The following is an 18,329-nucleotide window of genomic DNA, read 5'->3' as shown; positions in this document are numbered from 1 at the left end:
TAATTTACTCTGTCAGGATAACTGTTATGAATCAATTCAACTTGGAGCTTATAAAAACCAGTTGAGCTTATGTAAAAAATAGAGCAAAATATATTAATTACATGCCTAAATCTGTGTACTTCAGTCCCGATTTGAAGTGAAGATGTTACTAATCAGCCTACAGATAAATTTAAAGCTGTAAGTTTAAAAGCCATGAACTTCTGTGTACTTAGAGAATGATAGTTTATCAAAACAAACTGTTCCTAAATTTCATAATTAAGAAATAAATCTCTGAGGTTGGGGTTCAGGGAGGGCTTGGATTTTAATGTTTGAGACTTTCTCAAGTTTGTTTTATTGTCATGTCAATAATAAACTGAGCATTTGATGATTTGTATGAACTTTAGAAGACCTGTAGGTACTTATTCCTTACAGAAATCGTATCACCAGTCTGCAGTCAAAGAGGAATATTTTCAATCTGACTTTCCATGCAAAATGTAACAATCAGCAATTTGGTCTGTGACTGAATCGCTTCATGAGATTTTTGTCATGTAGAAAGGAGAAGGCAGACCCTTTTTCAGGTTGAGAGAGGATTTGAGATAAGTTGGGCCTTGTTTGTGCTCAGCTTCTTGCATAAGCAAAGTTACAAGTAACAGATGCTTAATTTTGTCACTTTCAGTGGGGCTTGCACAACATAGGAAGAAAACAAGCTAAGCTGAATGAACTTCTTGCTTAAGTACTTAGACCATTACGACAACAGCTAGACTACCCAAATCAAACTGGCTTTTGGAGGGAGGAATTCCTTATTTAGTTTACGCATATTTTCCTGGTAAGTGGATAGACTGTAAAACACCATGTATGTGCTGTTTCAAAGGTGTAAGCAAGGATTGCAGTTCACAGTGGATAATATCCTATTGAGATTTAGTGATTCTTTCAAACTTCAGTTACTTTTGCCCACCTCCCCCACCACCCCTTTTTAGCCTTCAGCAAATTGGGGATTGTATTTTTACACTGGTCTTTTGAAACTTGGAGGATTGATTTGTCCCTTTCCTCCTTCCAAATGCAGCTAATGTCATTCAAATAAGTGTTTTGGCATAATTATATCAAGTGAGTCTTCCCCTACAATAACAAAGTGTTATGTGCTGGAAAACTCATCTATGGTGTTCCAAATTAACATAAGCACATTAGTGTGGATTATGACTTGGATAATGTGCCAACTTTTCTAGAGATCGCTGTAACAGTATGAAGATTAGACTACAGTGTACTCTTCTTTGGGAGCTCTGCTTTTTGCAAAATGGTATCTTTGAAATATTTGAGAATTGGAAAATGAAGATAACAGGAACTGTGTTTGTTTCCCTTCAGTTTTAAACCTGGTTGTGCAAGTCTTTCTGGGAAGACCTCTAATCAGGGTGTGGAGAAGGTTCTGCTAAATATTTAGGTTTGAAATAGCTTTTTTGTATGTAAATATTGCAGACCAAAATATCTTAATGTTGAAATAAAAGAATTTACATAATTTTACATATTAAGGTATGCACATGAAAGTATTCTGACTGTATGTGACTGAGAAGGAGAAGCTACTAAAGTTAGAAACACAGAATCTAATAGCTAACAGTGGAGAATACAAACTTTCTTAAGCTGTATACTGACACATACTGATGTAACTGTTGTAAGTAATGGTGACTGGTGACATCCCAGTGGGAAGGTACTGGCGTTTAAGGGTATGTGCCCAGTCATTTTAAATCTGCAGTAGATCAAAACAAGACAGGTATAAAATGTCATTGCAATACTGCAAAGCTGGAAGCAGCTGATATTCTTGACAACAGCTGCCACTGCTATATGAGTGTTGCTTCTGAATGTCAGCCATTCTTCATTTGAAGAGTGAATGACCTACTTGGAAAATCTATGTAACCTGCTCTTGTCTTTTGGAAAGTAATACCACAGTTAGTAGATAGTGTGTGAAACTACCACACATGGATTGTGCCCTGGGCTGCAGAACAGGGGGAAAATTCAGAAGATAACTCCGTGCTTAATGGTACCTTGGCACATCAAACCATTTCTTTAGGGTTCAGAGCATGGTGTTCCATTTAGATATGATCAGCTAGTGAAGAGCTAACTAAAGAGAGAAACTGTATCTTTCAAGAGAAAAAAAGTAGAATTGCATTCTGTATGATCAAGAATGTTAATGGTGAAAAGGTAAGGAGCAGGAAGGCTGTAACCTAATGTTCTTACAGTGAAGAATATTCACCTGGATGACAGTGTCCTCTTTTAAGAAGAGTTTTCTAACAAATGTAGCCAAGTGTCAGGCTGTGCATGAGCCAGGCTTTCAACTGCTGGCAGAGCTCGCATGGTGTTTTAAGTGAGAGCACAGGTTTGATTGTTTTATTGTCTTCCAAAGGGAGCTTGATGCTGAGCTCTGAGGGCCACAGGGGACATCAGCAGCCAGCCGAAGGGGAGAATACCTGGAAGTAAATGCTCTGATAGAAACAAGGGTCAATGCAAACTCCCTAACTACTAATGTCTACTTTGTGTTTTAACTCCAAAATCATAACGTGTCTAAGGAAGGAGCGGATATGGGATCCTCTACTTTATGCAAAATAACTTAGTGGTGTTAGGTCTGTTTTGTTTATTGCTCTTTACTATTATTAGGAGTGTAACAGAATACATATTTCTTTTTTTTTTTTCAACATTGATTTTGCAGTTTTAATCCAAAAATTGAAACAAAAGCTGTGTAGCTACCTCAATTAAATGTGGTAGGAATGGGAAAAGATACGAGAGGGTAAATAGAACTAGAATCTGTGTTTATTCCCACAGCCATGCAGTTTGTCCAGAAGAAGGTTTACTTCACCTTTGCTCATATTGTCAGAAGCTTGTTTGCTGTCATTTAAAAATCAGGAGGAAGATTATAGGCTTGATAAAGTTGTCTGGATCCTTTGTGGGATTATTATTGACAATAAGATTTGTCAGAGTTTCATGGCAGTAGGAACAAGGCAGAATCACGTTGACTTTTGTAGTCTTTTTCCTGTATCACTGCAGGCTCTGGCTGTTGAACTTTGGTTATCAAGGCAACAGTGTGGCAGTTCTCCATAATCTTTTTGTTGTTAACGATCTCATCTCTGATGGTAGATGGAGATGATGCCAGACAATCAAACCCAGCTTTAACACATGGAGAGTGGAATGGCAGAAATAAGCAGTGGTGAAATATAATGTCTTTGGAATTCTTTCTTTCAGTGTGTAGGAAAAAAAACACCCAGCTTTTGAACTTAATTTTACTGTCCACCACTGAGGACTGAGTGCCTTCTCACCCTGTAGTGTCCACAGAGAAATTAGTCAGAGAAATCAGAGCAACAACAAAAGAGGAAACAGTATCAAATAACAGAAAATAGTTGTTTAATCCAGTGTCAATGTCTCTAAGTCTATCTGACTAGAAACCCTACTTTCCAGAGGTTTATTATCCTCTTCAGGTTACTAAGAGTGGCTCTCAAAGGTAATGATGAAGAAGAAGAATATCATCAATCATCCCACATTGTCTGTGTTAAACCCTCTGGTTGCTGTAAGAAGAATATTGAGCTCCTTTAGGTTTTGACTGTGAGATTCAATTCTAGCACACTTGAAATTTTAAGTAGACAATGAGTAGAGAGGAGAGCTGTCCACAAATCAAATTCTTTCTAGTTTAAATGCTATTTATTCCAAACAAAATACCTGAAAAACAGCCAAAGTTTTGAAAGTGTCTGCAAGAAGGAGATAACAATGTTTGTTGGGTTTTTTTTTTTTTTTTCTTCAAATACTGAAAGATTTCCAGTAGGGAATAGAAGACGAGAGGCATCTATTGTAGTACTTTATGGAGTTCCTAGGGTTAATGTTCCTCAGAAAAACTGAGGAAGAGACAGTGTCCTGTGATGGAATGGATCTTGAAAGTTTACATCTTGACATGAGTCCCCATGTCCCAGTTCTGTGCAGACTGCAGCCACTTTTACCATCGCAATGTACCAACTTGTCAGTGGCCGGGGAATGAAACTGGAGGGAGGTTCCCCTGAACCCATGGTATGAGCTTCTAGGCAAGTCTTTGTAGTCTGAGAACAAGCTTAAGCAAATGCTTTGCTTTCACAGATCCCTTTTTCTCACTAGCTGAAGTGGGGGGACAGAGAAAATATTCTGTAGTTCAAGTGAAAGAAGTTCCCCTTTTAAACCAAAATCTAAAGCTTAATGACTTTTTAGTGGTTTTAATAAAATGTTATACATTGCGTTTAATGCTCTTAGTGTGACTTTAAATGACATCTTAACAATTCTTGAACTGTGTAACAAAACCCAGAATGCATTTAAGGTGGACTGTGGATTTGTTTTAGCTAAACATGGTTGTAATAGTTAATGATCTAAGCTTTATATAGAACAGCCAGCATTGTAGGTATTAGGTATTTAGTTTTCCAGTATTCTTTTTTTAATCATGGGCTTTTGAACATCAGTCAAAAGGCTGAAGAATATATTCACTAATTACCACACTGTTACATTAGTAGGTACATGAAAGCATTATCTAGAATTTGCCCATTTACAGTAAAGTGGTTGTCACTAAAGGTGTTATGATGAATGATTTCCATTTTGATAACCAAACTCTGATGAAATTGTGATTTGATCAAACCAGCAAAATGGAGCTTTCATTTATTACTTGTTTTATGATTAATTTATTAAAAAAGATGAAGTGTGTATTTTGTTTCAAGAAAGGTGTTGCATTTAATAAAATTTTAAGTGCAGGTAGAGCACAAGACTTTAATGCTGAATATCCTCCAAATTTCTCTATCAAGTAGCTTTGCATGTGGTGATGATGATTCTGTGCATTTACCGCAGTGATTGTCTTGAAATAATATAGAAAGATTTTCTATTGCTTGGACTACAGAGGTTTAGTTTGTATTGCCAAATCAAAATGAAAAACAGTTGTTAAGTGGTAAGCAGCATTTAAAAATTGCTGGCCTTTTGTACCCATGCTTATATTGAAAGCTCAGTCTGAATTTCCTGATGCATTATGGTAATAAAAAGTGCACTGCATTTCCTCTAATAGCAGTAGCCTTTGACCCTCTTGGCATTAAGAGATAATAACAAGCAAAGTAGGTAAACAACATACGCTTGCTGCGTTGTTGGGCTTGAAATTGGCATCTGGTGGTGATGGGAAAAGTATTCCAAGGCAGGATTTAAGATTTTAGCTTTCTGCTTTAAGTTTTTATGTTACTCAGTGGCTTGCAGGAGCTGAATACCCCAGTTGGTGTAGCTTGAAAAAGGTTACTCTTTGTCCTTCCTCTTACAGGAGGACAAAGGCAGCCCAGAATCCTTCTGTTGAAATCATACCATCAACAAGCTGAAACACAAATGGGAAAGCAGTGGCTGCGCAGTATGATCTATGGTGTGGAGATGGCTGAGGCAAGGCTGGAATCCAGAAGGAGTATGTGTTTACTGCTGCTTTTCAGAGGTAATTAAATGGGATTTAGTGCCTTTTTCCCCATGGTAGTATTGCTAGGTGAGTATTTCGTTACTTAGTGTAACTCTCTCACTCCCTAGTTGAGGCCTGTATAATGCACTGCATCCCCAAAACCTTGTCTTTCATGCCAGTGTTGACATCCAGACAAAACTCATAGCTCGTTTTAAGAAATTGACTTTCAGAATAATCATTTTCATGTTGTACTTATGTCATATAATGGGAGTGACTGGTAGAGGCAGAGGCCAGTCCTAGGCTTTCTTAATGAGTATGATCTTCTCAGGTGCTTGTCTCTGGTAGCTGAAATTTCCTATCTTCTCTGTAACATCATTTCATGTTCACACAAGGGAGCGAGCCTTCAAGTCCCATGAGCTGTCAGAATATCCAACTGTATGTAGAAATGATTCTGAACAAAGCATTATAGAAAGAGAGGACTTGAGCAGAATTTGTGTATTGATGATGAGAATGGAAGAGTGAAAGACCTCCTTCTCAAGCCTCAAAGGTGAGTGAGTACTTGAACCTTAAGCCATTAATGCATTGAAGTGGTCAGTATGAGTTAGCTTGGATAGGATGATAAATACTTTTAAATTTATAGATTTCTTTCCACCGGCTACTTTTTTTCCCTCCTACACTCTTTAAATAGATCACTTTATTTCCTAAGCAGGAACGTAGTTTTTACCATTTCTAAGTGAATACTGGAGCTGGAACTTGCAAAATAATTAACATATTTATTATAATACATAATTAGAAAATAAAAACTCCAATTTTTTTTTGGGGGGGTAATGAAATACGTTAACATGATGTTAGCAGATTATCTGATGGTCATTATTCTTCAAAATATGAAGCATTCAAAGCTGTGTATCTTCCTTCTCATTTGGTACATGAAAAGAGGGATGAAAGCAGATTTTCCAGCTCAATTCTTGAACGTTGAACAGCACAAACACAGGGCGTCAGATTGTCAGTGACAAGGATTTGGGGTTCACAATGAGATTTCAGTTTTGTCACAATAAGTTGTAACATTAACTCCTGGTATGCTGTGATGGTCAGGAGACCCTTTTTGTGCATGTCTCAGCAGCTCAGCAGACAGAAGGACCTGATGGTGGCTGAGCACCCCTTCTGATGCCCAGGGCGCTGTTGTTGGGGTGAAGGCTGTGGGGCAGAGCAGGGATTGTGCTGCAGGATGGCGGGTGATTTTTTCCTGTGCTGTCTGCCCTGAGGCTGGAGATCTGCCTGGCGAGGTCCTGCCCTGGGCCTTGGAGGGGTCAGTAATTGACAGGAATAAAAGGGTTGTAACTAAAAGGTTTACAGTTTAAAGGACTACAGCTTGCTGACCAAGATGATGTCTCTGGAACCACAGGAGAGTGATCCTATTTCTTCATTTTCTCTCCTTCTTTCATTCCTTTCTCCTTTTCTCCCTCTAATTCAGATACTGAATGAGAACTTGCCAAGATTTGAGTTCCTCCTGACAGTTTTAGGGAAGTTTACAATAAAATGAATTGTTTCAACCTCCTGAGGGCCTGTGGACTGTTGTAAAAGATCACCTCTTCCCATACCTGCTGGGCAGGATTGGGGCATCTGTAAAAGGTCAAAACCACCTGCAGAGTGCTGCTGTCTAAGACATAAGACAACCTTTTCAAGTACAGGTATCTGTTAATCTGGGACTATGGAAATTACTGTTGATAAGAGTTAATTTGAGGGCTAAGCCTCAAGCAAGATATTCTGTGAACATTTCTGACAAAAAATCCCCCAAACATCCCAGTTCAATAATGAAGAAATACTTAAATGAGAACAACTTCGTGGTTCAAGTACCACCATTACAGTGCTCCACATATAGAATCACCAAATCTCTCTCATAAAACTGTGAAGTTTTAGTTGGTGGATCTGGGGTAGATTTCTTCCAAACTGGAATCAATACAGGAAACTTATTCAGCCGCCTTTGTCACCAGCTCTCAGCTGGGTGGTTCTCTTAATCTCTGAAGCTTTCAAGCTGTTCCTTGTCTGACACCATGTATGCCATGCTGGTACCATGTCGATAAGCTCATTCTCTCAACTGTGCAGGAATGGAAAAATTGCATGAAAAAAGCTGTTATGAGCACCTGACCTACATTTGAATCCTTTTTTAGAGCAGAATGGTTCAGAGTACCTTTGGATGTGTCCTGCATTTTCTGGGCTTTCTAAATCTCATGTGGAATCACTTCTGGGTGGACTGCTAGGTCAGTGTATTAACTTGATTCCTTGTAATCTCTATTAGCTTGAAGTAAAGCTAAAAAAATCCTAATGGTGCCATTGAATACTCATTTTCTCTCTTTGTCTTGCTTACTTGTTTCAGACTGTGCCACTCTGAAACATTGCAGCGAATGTTGATTAGTATTAGTGCATTTCTTAAATGGTACGGTCACACCTTGGTGATAGTTTCATGTATGAGTGCAGTGGAGTTGAGATAAGGTGAAAGAGGCAAATTTCTGGGGCATCAGTGACTAGAGCTTGTGCCTGTGAGGGTACAGTAGGTACCAAGACAGAATATCAAATGGCAGTATTGGCTGTTCTGGAATAGTTTCTTACGAAGATGTGTTACAGCTGCATACATCTGGACTTCTGGGTATGGATCACTCTGGGGGTTTTGTTGTTTGTGTTTTGGGGGGTTTTGGGGTGGGCTTCAGTAATAATAGGACTGCTCAAAAATCTGCATTTTTCTGGCTTGCCTCCAAGGAGTGTAGGAACAGAAAAGATTGCTTCTTGTTCTTTGGGTTTTCTCCTGTGTTTCATAGGTGTTGAACAAAATCCTATTTCTGTATCTCCATATACCCACAGGAAATTGATTTGTGGTTTAGTCACTGTGCATTACATATGAAGTTAATGTGGTTTTAGTAGTCTGCCTCTTCTTTAAAAGGGTCATGTCTTATACCAGTCTCCACTCAGAAGAAAAACTCATGTGCCAGAAACTGAGTTACATCTACATTCGGGTTATTTTGGCTTGCTTGCTGTGTGTTTTGTTGTTTCATTTTCTCCTTCTCAGTGTTTTGCTATGTCTGTCCTGTTTTGAGACTGTAGTGAAAGGGTTAAGACAGTGTATGTACAAGGCATTTAATGAAAGCTTTTTGTGGTAATGTTCAAGAAACCCAAACAACCCCCAAACCCAGGTGCCTCAAGGGGCAGAATCCTTGCGCCTATTTAACACATATTGCACCTTTATCTTGCAAAAATTTGATAGATGTCTTTTCTTAGAGGAATTCACAGTGTAACCAGATGAGAGTAACAAGTACTGTTCCAGTTGCTGCTTTTGTGTCTAGCACACGATTACTTGGAGAGACTAGATGTCAAGACTGAAATGGAAAGAAATGCTGCATTTAAAATTCCAGAAGGCACCTTATTCCTAGTGGTAACAATGCGATGCTTACAAGAATTCTGGTGGCTTGTACTTCTGCAGTCAGCTTTTCCATTTAGATGTTTTATTAGACGGTTTCGGTGCTTGGTTTTCTTTTACAGCAATCATTCTGTGGTATTCACAGGTGATGAAAATAAGTTACTTGTGTAAACTGAAAAATAACTGTGATGTTATGAAGTCTGTTTTGTTTGGATTATGCTTTCTCAAAAGTGTTTTAGGATACTGGAGTTCAGATTGCTTGCTCTATCAACCAAAGCTCCCATTGAAAAGGGAGCTTCAGAAATGCGGGTTTGAAAAGTGTGTAGTAAATAAAGGCTGGAACTGAATATTGAATAAAAAGTTGGCGATTCATAGAAATAAAATCCATCAGTGATTTCTAAGAGAGCGGTCCCTCTGGCTCAAAGCTTTTGAGATCTCATGGGTCACTGAATGCTGGCAGTGTGCCCTTACACTTTTACAGGCAACTACTCTTAGTCTCTTTCCAGGTACTGGGTTACAACTGCTTTTACTAGATAAAGCTGCTGTTACTTGCACCTTACATGCTTTGAAAAAAGAGAGGCTAGATCTGGAGGGCAAACTGTAGTGTATCATAATCTGCAGAAGTGCATGTATGTACATGGACGATGTACTCCACTTAATGACCAACACAGCAGTATTCTTTTGCAGCCACCTAGGAGGAACTTAGTAATGACATAAAGGGAATGGCCAGTGTTTCAGCTGTTATATTTCTGCTCTTCCCAGAAGAATAGAGTCAGTATTTCTCTCCTGTTTAGACTGCAATAATTATTTTTATATGTTCTTCTCCGGTTTAATGGCCCACTTTTTCTATTATCCACCATGTTCAGAGGCTGTGGTCTAGCAAATCTTCTAGGACCTTTAAAAGAGTTGCCAAGTCTGGAAACTGCTCACAACTCTAGGAGATGCTGTCTGTGTATTTATAATCCCCAAAGTACAGGGAATTTGTCGTCCTTCAGCAAGCTTTTCAGTAAGCCTCCTATGTAAACTTGGAGTGTAATACTGGTTTACTTAGGGAATCTTCTATTTGGCAGGAGCATTGCAGCTTGTGCTTTGAACTCCTAGGGAAGCTCGTGTCAGGGATTTATACAGGCCAAAGAAAAGATTGTCATGATCCTTTCCAAGCAGTGAGCACCTGCATGTGTGTTTGTGTTTGTGTGCTTGTTGTGGTTGCGTGTGTTTGCTGTTTTCTTTGCATGTTTGTTTTTACCTATGTCACTTGCCAAACTGGAGAAGCTTTCAGATTTCTTCCTGCTAAGGAAAATGTCGGTGATGGAGGTCTTCTCCATGTGGTTCTATTTGTTTAAATTCATTGTATGTTCTTTACTGCTTTGCTCCTGGAAGCAGTGCATCTCTGGCTGCACACGTTATGGCTTTGCCTTCCTTCCCTTGCTACCTGTTCTCCTTTGTATCTTAATTCTCTCCCACTCTGCGCAGGTACAAGCTTCAGCAGATCTGCTTGATCCTGCAAACTTACTTGTACAATTAAGTTGAGTGAATACCTTGAAATAATTTTTTGGCTCTATATACCAGTTTTGAGTACACTTCTGTACTGCATCTTGATTTTTAAGGGATGAGGAAATGCATTCAGTTCTCTTGGAGGTGCTGCTGAATGAATATTTATGAAGTACCAACACATTTTTAGGGCAGAAGCATTTACTTTTAAAATATAAAAGCAAGGAGCCAAAATTGTTTCCAAACTGCACAGCTTCTATCATCTGACTATTTCTGCTCAACTGATTATTTAATTGCTTTGAATACTATTTGTGTGAAATAGCTTGAGAAATTATAACATTTAGCAATAATACTTTAATTAGTAAAATCTATGTTCTTGAGAATAATTATTAAACAACATTTTGAGTTTAATTAACAGTTATATTCTGCCTTTATGCTGCAATAATTAATACATTACTAATTCTGTTGGCACAGATAGAAGAAACTAATTACATTTTCGTGCCTATAAAAAGATGAAATTCATTAGAATAATTTTTACAGGATTTTGGGCAGCTAATATTCTGGTTTATTTACCTTGTTGCAGAAAACTCTAAAAGGATAATCAATCTCTAAGACTTTGGACATAGAAAAATCATGTAAATGAACATCCCATTTTTAGTTTTATTCCAAAATCTCGCACTTCGTAGTTTTCAACATGCGATATTTGGCCAGTCTCGCCTTTACTGTCATTTGTAAGCAGGACTGCTCCCTCTTAAAATTATTATCAGTTATATTCAGCATGGTGAATTATGCACCTGTAGATAAAAGGGCATAACAGAATTTCAGAAATGGAGTGGTTTATCTGTTAATTCTTTATATAATTCAGCTCTTTTTTGTTTGATTAGTTTGTATTACTAATGTGTGCATAGGTGCAGGGTACTTTTTGGCAGTAACTTAAGGTTGGATGATGTACTACTCACCCATGAATCATTATGCCAATGTAGTGCAGGCGTGAGAGTAAAATCCCAAGAGATTTTTATATAAACTTACACTAATATGTGTTCTGAGATATCCCTGCCTTGGGATGCCTGACTTTCTGAGTGCAGAGAAAGGATACTTAATTGTGCCTGGAGTGATAGAGAGAAGAGATTGTGTGGGGACTTTCGTGGGCCTGAAGTTCAGGAGCTCCGTTTTAATGATACTGAGCTTGACTGGATATTGAGAGTGTGATGAAAGACCTCAGTGAGGGAAAGGCACTCTGAGGAATTTATTCTCCAGGACTTTCTGCAGCATGTCCTCTTGGGTAGCTGGAAGGTTCCACATGGTGGAAACAGTTTAAGATTTGTTAGGTACGTAAGGGAATATGCTACTAAAATTCAGGATCTATTTGTTGTGAACTAGCTGATGAGAAGAATGGCCAGTGCATCTGTTTGCACAGATGCTGTGAACAAAATCCGACCAGAAATGTATGCAAATGTCATGCAGTTCTGATTGTTTTTCTCTGTAATATTTCTGACCTCAAAAGAAACATTGAAAATTAGTTTTGCCTTGAACTTAGCGATATGGGTATGTAAGAGAGTAGAGTTCAAGGAATCACAGAGTACGTGATGTTGGAAGGGACTTAACCAGGATGGTCACCCAGTGCCCACTCATTTAATATAATGAGCACTTTTATGATCTGTAGGCTGTTGGTTTTTTTTTTCAGATTCACTCCATTAAGTGGAGAAATACAGGCAAGGGGATGCAGCTCTATCTCCATGTTATACCGACATTTTAATTATCCTGGAGGAGAAGGGTCAATGGAGTCTCACTAGGACTGTTAAACACTGTAACACTGAGATTGTCAGACTGTAAGGTTTGCTATTTTTAACATGTAAATGGGCAGCTGCAGGTGAAATTTTGCCATTTCTTTCTCACTTTTAAATCCTAAGCTTATCAAGCAGCATCCAGCTTCAGTACTAATGTAGTTGTTTTAATGCTTTAAACTCTTTCTCAGAAACTTGGGTGCATGTTCTGTTTCTCAGGTAATAGCAATTTGTTGCTCCTCATCCTTTGTCTGTAAAGTTCTTTTTGGTGTGTATTCACAAACACACTTGCATAAGTGAAAAATGAATGCCTCTGCTGTTTTCAGCCCAATTTACACGCTTAGACCTTCTATAAAGCTTAGAGCTTTGAAAAGGCAAGGAAGTGCAGATTAAGACCAAGGTAGATTAACATGTCTGTATGTGATCCATTCCTATCTTATTTACCTCTAAATGTCTTACATTTAATTTCAGGCTTCTCGGGGTCCTACTCTCTCATTTTTGCCTTATAATTATCCATTCTTTGGATAGCTTGTTCGCAAAAGTTACTTTTCATCTCTATTTCAAATCAAGTAGGAAGAAAGACACAGTGGAGATTGCGGTAATTTACCTGCTGCTCTCACCATGTGTGAAACTCTAGAAAGTTCTGGTAGCACAGATCTTTCTAGTATGCTGGGTTTGATATCTTCAAGCGAAACTTCTTTAAGATACCAATTGAAGAAAGTTCTGGAAGTTATCAGACTACTCCAGCTATTAAAGCAGTTTTAAGTGCTTAAATACTTTAAATCGTGGTATGGAGACAAAGTAGGTGAGAGGTCTTTCTCTTAGACCCCCCAAAGCCAGCTGCCCTTTCACTTGCTGCTTTTTATCACAGGGATGCTGGAATATATACTTGAGGAGATTCCTGCTTTTGGTATGTATGACTGTCTTGAGGTGCCATAGGCTGGCTGGACGTGCTCAGTGTTAGAAGCCCTCAGTGTAACACATTACTGATGTTTATTTCAGCATTTAAAAAGGATTTTCTTTGAGTGCCACTGAGTTCTCATCCAAAACTGCAATGTTATCACAATTTGAACTTAAACTGAATTATGAAATAGAAAACTTATGAAATAGAATTTCACTTTTGCAGGCTATTCAGTTCTGTAGGTGCTGCCAGGCCTTTGGAAACATCAGGCAACTGCTACAGGCTCTGGCATGGTGTCATTAGGTTACCATGTGTCTGATGCAGGATTCAAGTTGTCTTGGTCAGTAAAAACAGGAGGTGTGCCATAGATATTTATACATTGATTAATAGCAACGCTCTCTGCATGTTTAAAACTTCTTGTCTGGATCTCCAGAGCATATGGCATGTGTGATGGGTGGGATCTTATCCTGCTTTTATTTTAACAGGCTTGTAATGTAGACGTTAGGGTAGAAATGTGTCAATCTGTGTTAGAACTGCTAATCAATAAAACATTCCCAAGACTTTTCTTGTTGACATAGGGATTAAAGAGCTTTACTAACTGAGCCAATAGAAATACTAATGAGTTTGTTACCTTTTAGAGCAAAGAGATGGGTTATGTGCCTGGAAGTCACCATTACTGTGAACGGTTTGACAAAGGCTAATGAGTAACCTTTAGCTAAATTACTCAAGTTTATTTCTGTATAAAACTCTGTCAGGAGGGCTGTTTTCAGAGGCTTCTTGGTTGTTGGTGCCTTGAGAGGTTTATTTGTTCTGGGTTTTGTTGCTTGCTCTAGTCTTCACTAAATAGTTGTGAATGGACTTGAACAAAAAAACCTACCCATTAAAGAGTTTTTCTGTCGTAATTCATATTTAGCTGTTAGTGATGGGAGAACTCCTTTTTAATTTACTCATGTTCTTGGTATATGTACAAATATACCCCATTATTATTATTTCTAGTTATCTCCAAGTATCTGTAGATTTTGTAAATACAGTATTGTGTAATTAAATTCCTCACTGTACTCAAAGCCTCTGGGAAGAACTAACTTTGTTGAATGGAATTCCACAATCAGCTCTGTTATACAGGAGTAAAAAATAAGGTAACAGTAAAGGTGATGGAACAGTTTGCTGCTCTTGGATGAATATTATACTTTCTCCTTGCCTTGAACAACTTTCATATCCAGCCGCTGTTCATCACTTGTTTTTTTGTGATTATAATTGAAGAAATAGCATGTAGTGTTACCATCTGAAAAGATTTTGGTACTGTACTTTGGTACCTTTCCTTTTGACTTTAATTGGTTACAGTAAATATATTAATTTCACCTTTTTTTGGCATAATCCTAAAGATATCTGAGTACTGTAGTATGTACCTGTTTGTAAATTCTTTTCCTTCTATTGATACAGACTGTTTACGTACAGAAATAAAAGCCCATTTCTAAACATGCAGTATATTGCTGTTCATAATGCTTTACGTGCAGAGTTATGCATGGCTGTATGTTTTGGCTATTAAACATGACATGCATCGTCTTGTACTTTCTTTACTGAAATGTCAAGAAAAGAGAAAAAGATAGAGGTACTTGCTCTGAACTACTTCCAGGAAGTACCCTATTCCCTTGATAGGCTAATGGGGTGGCCATACAGATTTATATTGCTACACTATATAATAAAGTTTCTAAGTCTTCATTACCTGAAGAGGACTGTGATTCATGCTGGCAATTCATGGAGAATTACAAAGCAGCTGAGAGGCTGCTGATGGCTCTTCAGCTCTCTACTTATTACATATAAACATACTTCTGTACTTCTGGCACCAAATGCTGCTTCCCTGCAAACAGTCAATAACAACAGGTGTATCTGGAAAGCAGATTAGGGTATCTCTAAATGCTTTTTTGTTTAACATGTTACATGTTCAACAGTTTTCTTCAGTCTGTAGCAAATAGTACAAAGGTGCTTTGGAAGTGAAATAAAATGGTATCGTGATTCTCTCACCTTATGTTGGGGATTCAGTAATGTGTGTATTGGTAGAATTAAAATTGTTAGGCCACTCCTATTCGCTGTCTTGCCTACCCTTTTGCATACCCAAAGCCTCTGATAGTAAAACTTACTGCCCTTCTCCTTTTATCAAATGCTGTCAAGGATTTCCAACGATTTGGGACTGGTATTGCTACCCTACCGTGCCTGTTAAATGTGTCCTGTGCCGTAGCAGAGAATTAATGCTTACTACTGCCTCAGAAACTAACATAAAACATGACCGAATATCATCAGGAATTTAGCATTGTTAGGAACTTCAACTTAAATATAAGCTAAATATTTATATAAACCTGTTGAAATATTTGTTCTCTGCAGTTGCATGGATGGTAAGAATTTAATGTTAAGGTGGTTTTTGTAGACCATTGTGATCGGAGTCACCACTGGATGGCACTATTTAATAAAGTATATCAGAGGAAGTTGATTGCTGCAGTATGCAGACTTCAGATTGAGAGGACACTATAGAAGTGACATTTAGAATGGCTAAATATGTTCTGTCTTTAGTCTTTTGTTTAATGGAAAGCACAAAACACGTTGGTCTGATGAGCACAGGAGATGGCCAATGTGGCTATCATAACAGCGTGTGTTTTATATGAAACTAGGTAATTGTAATATCACAGGTTTGCCAACTAATGCATGTTATATTTTACTGAAGTTAGGATTCTGACCTCTTCAAAAGCATAGGATTTTTAAAAGGCATAAACGTCCCTTCTTTTTCTTTGGTCAGGAGAAACTGATTTTCATACAGCCCTGATGATGATACATGGTGTTGAGGTCTGTTTCTAATTTGCTTAATACAAAATGTCAGCAGTTACCATTTGGTAGGTTATTCAGGGTTTTTCTTTTTTATTTTTTCTTATGCAGGACCTTAACAGAACAGCTGGTACAAACTTGGGTAATTCACAGAAGAAAGGTTCCAGATAAAAATGGAATAAAATCTGTTTCATTTGCTAGAAAGTAGGAATGGTGGAATACTTTTTTTCTGGTTTTTGAAAGGTGATTGAGGAGGAACTTACTCCATAAATAGGCAAGCCTGAACTTCATGTATGAAAAGTAATGTTTTAAAGAATTAACTTAAAGATGTGTCAAGCTTCCTTCACAGGCAGTCAAGATTTAGAAATTCAGTAAGGGAATTCAAGGCAGGCAACTATCCCGGAATAACAATATGGCAAGGATGTGCAGAGATACAGGAAGCATGCTAGTGTAAGACGTTCAAGACTGGGTTGGACAGAGCCTTGAGTGACATGGTTTAGTGTGAGGTGTCCCTGCCCATGGCAGGAGGGTTGGAACTTGATCTTAAGGTCCTTTCCAACCCTAACTATTCTATGATTCTAAGATCTGCTTTCCTTTCCCACACAGTTAGTGCAGTGGACACTCAATTTCTGCTGACAAATGCTAAGCATCTACAGAGAATTAATGGCTTCTGTTTTCAGAGAGTGGTGCTGAAGTTAAAAATAATCAGGAGATAACTTTGTGTTTTGCTGTTAACATTTACCACTTTGACTGTGTTGAGTACCAGGAGGTGACACTATGAGCTTTGTATTTGTAACATCAGCATCTTACCATGAAAGCTGTGAGTTTTGTGGTGTAGCTGTACTGAACCCGTACAGTATTGAACTGTACGGGTTCAGTACAGGTGTACAGTGTGCGTAATACCAATTGCATTACTCAGTGCAAGGGAAACTGGACAAATCATGGAAAATGTTCATTGAACTAAAACTCAACTTCGGTCTTTGTTTTCTGTTTGATGAGCATTTAAAAGGATTTAGACTAGCATGCAGCACTAGTAGTGGCAAGGGAAGCTCTGTTCTTCAATACCTCTACCACTGCATGAGTGGTATGTTTCTTCTGAAAGGAAGAAGTGAAAGAGGATTTCACTTCTGATTTTAGTGGGAAGCAACAAGCCAGTGGTTAGCTATACAGTCAGGATTTAAAGATTGAAGGCAACAGCCTTAAAGTGTTTCTCAAAGTCTCATTTTTTAATCAGTGTGACTTTGCTTTCTTTCCCATGGCACAATCCTCATTTTTCCTCTCTCTGAATTGAAGAGTTGTGGTTTGGTGCTTGCCAGATAGTAGTAATAATGCCAACAGGGTAACAATGGAGGCCAAAGCAGTAATTTTTCTTTAGAAGCTGAAGAAAAACTGTTTGATTCCCAATGCACAGAAAACTGTCTAAAGTCACTAAACTAATAAAACCCCTCCCCTAATGTTCAAAAGTGTCATTTAAAACGGTTCTTATTTAAAAGTGGTAAATAATAAGATTAAGTATCATCTGTTACATATTACTCTCATTTGTCTCCAAGACTCTTATTCTCCAATACTGTTGTAATGTCAGGCCTGCCTCAGTTTACTTTTCTAATCCATACAGAATAAGCTTGATTCTCTCTTCAGTAACAACTTATGCATTTAAAAGGTCGTGTTCTGGATGTGACACAATAAAAGGAGTTACCCCTATAGAGAAATTAATATTACCAGCTCTGTGAAATAAGCATTGCCACGTACGTTTCTCTGCAGCTAATGGGAGTACTCTTACGCAAACTAGAAGTGAATAATAGTATCCAACATGTTATAGTAAGAAATGAGACTTGGAGCTGGCTTGGTTTTTGTCATTGCATATTGCTTCCTTAATCTCAGAACAGGCTGCAGTGTTTTCTTTATACAGCTTCTAACCTTCTGCTTTCAGAACCTGGAAGGATGAGACAGATGACCTTTAAAAAGCAAAAAGCGGTTTGCCAAACATCTGTTATGAGACTGAAGGCTCTTAGACTCTGGATCTACAGCAAAGACAATTTTCTTGTTATCAAACCACTGATACATTTGGAGTGCGGGCTACTTGTATCATCTGACATTTTAACATCAGTTGGAGAGGTATTGTGGCCTGTTAAATCTGTACATGATTTCTGATAAAGTGAGTTCAACTCCATTTTTCACTTTCTTCATTTAACCTTTGCTGAGTACGCTCGGACGGGGTCAGGGAAGAGGGAAGTCTTTGCTCAAGCGCCAGACTAGAGTACAGTATGTTTATTCAGCACTTAGTCTAGGGAATTTCAACCTCAGCTGAAGCCTCTGTGTTTCCATGACGTGGCTCTTTCTGCCTTCGTTAAAATTAGGAGAAAAATCTCCCCCATGAATGTTTGTTTACAGTGAGGAAAGAAAATGAAACAGTTGCTGTGTAATGAGGATAGCAAAGTGGACCTGTTTTAACCAGAAGGGCAGAATATCTGTAACCCTGTGAAGAGCAGGAGTTCATCCTTTCTTCAGAATTTGGAGAAATTTAAGCACACTCTTATT

The 18,329-nt window shown here is 38.2% G+C and overlaps 1 long non-coding RNA gene across 2 annotated transcripts in view; it reads left to right on the top strand.

Moving 5' to 3' along the window:
* Window positions 1–18,329, top strand: part of LOC136019425 (uncharacterized) — a 168,511-nt gene that overhangs the window by 93,461 nt on the left and 56,721 nt on the right. For both annotated transcript variants that reach the window (XR_010614868.1, XR_010614869.1), the window contains exons 2-4: window positions 5,270–5,431; window positions 5,785–5,939; window positions 17,722–17,906. This is a non-coding gene — a long non-coding RNA (uncharacterized LOC136019425). The remainder of the gene's footprint in view (window positions 1–5,269; window positions 5,432–5,784; window positions 5,940–17,721; window positions 17,907–18,329) is intronic.

The sequence above is a fragment of the Lathamus discolor genome, chromosome 9, assembly GCF_037157495.1.
Source record: "Lathamus discolor isolate bLatDis1 chromosome 9, bLatDis1.hap1, whole genome shotgun sequence".
In the NCBI taxonomy this organism is placed as follows: Eukaryota; Metazoa; Chordata; class Aves; order Psittaciformes; family Psittacidae; genus Lathamus; species Lathamus discolor.
Note: the sequence above shows the minus strand (reverse complement) of the source record. Positions and strands in the feature narration are given on the sequence as shown.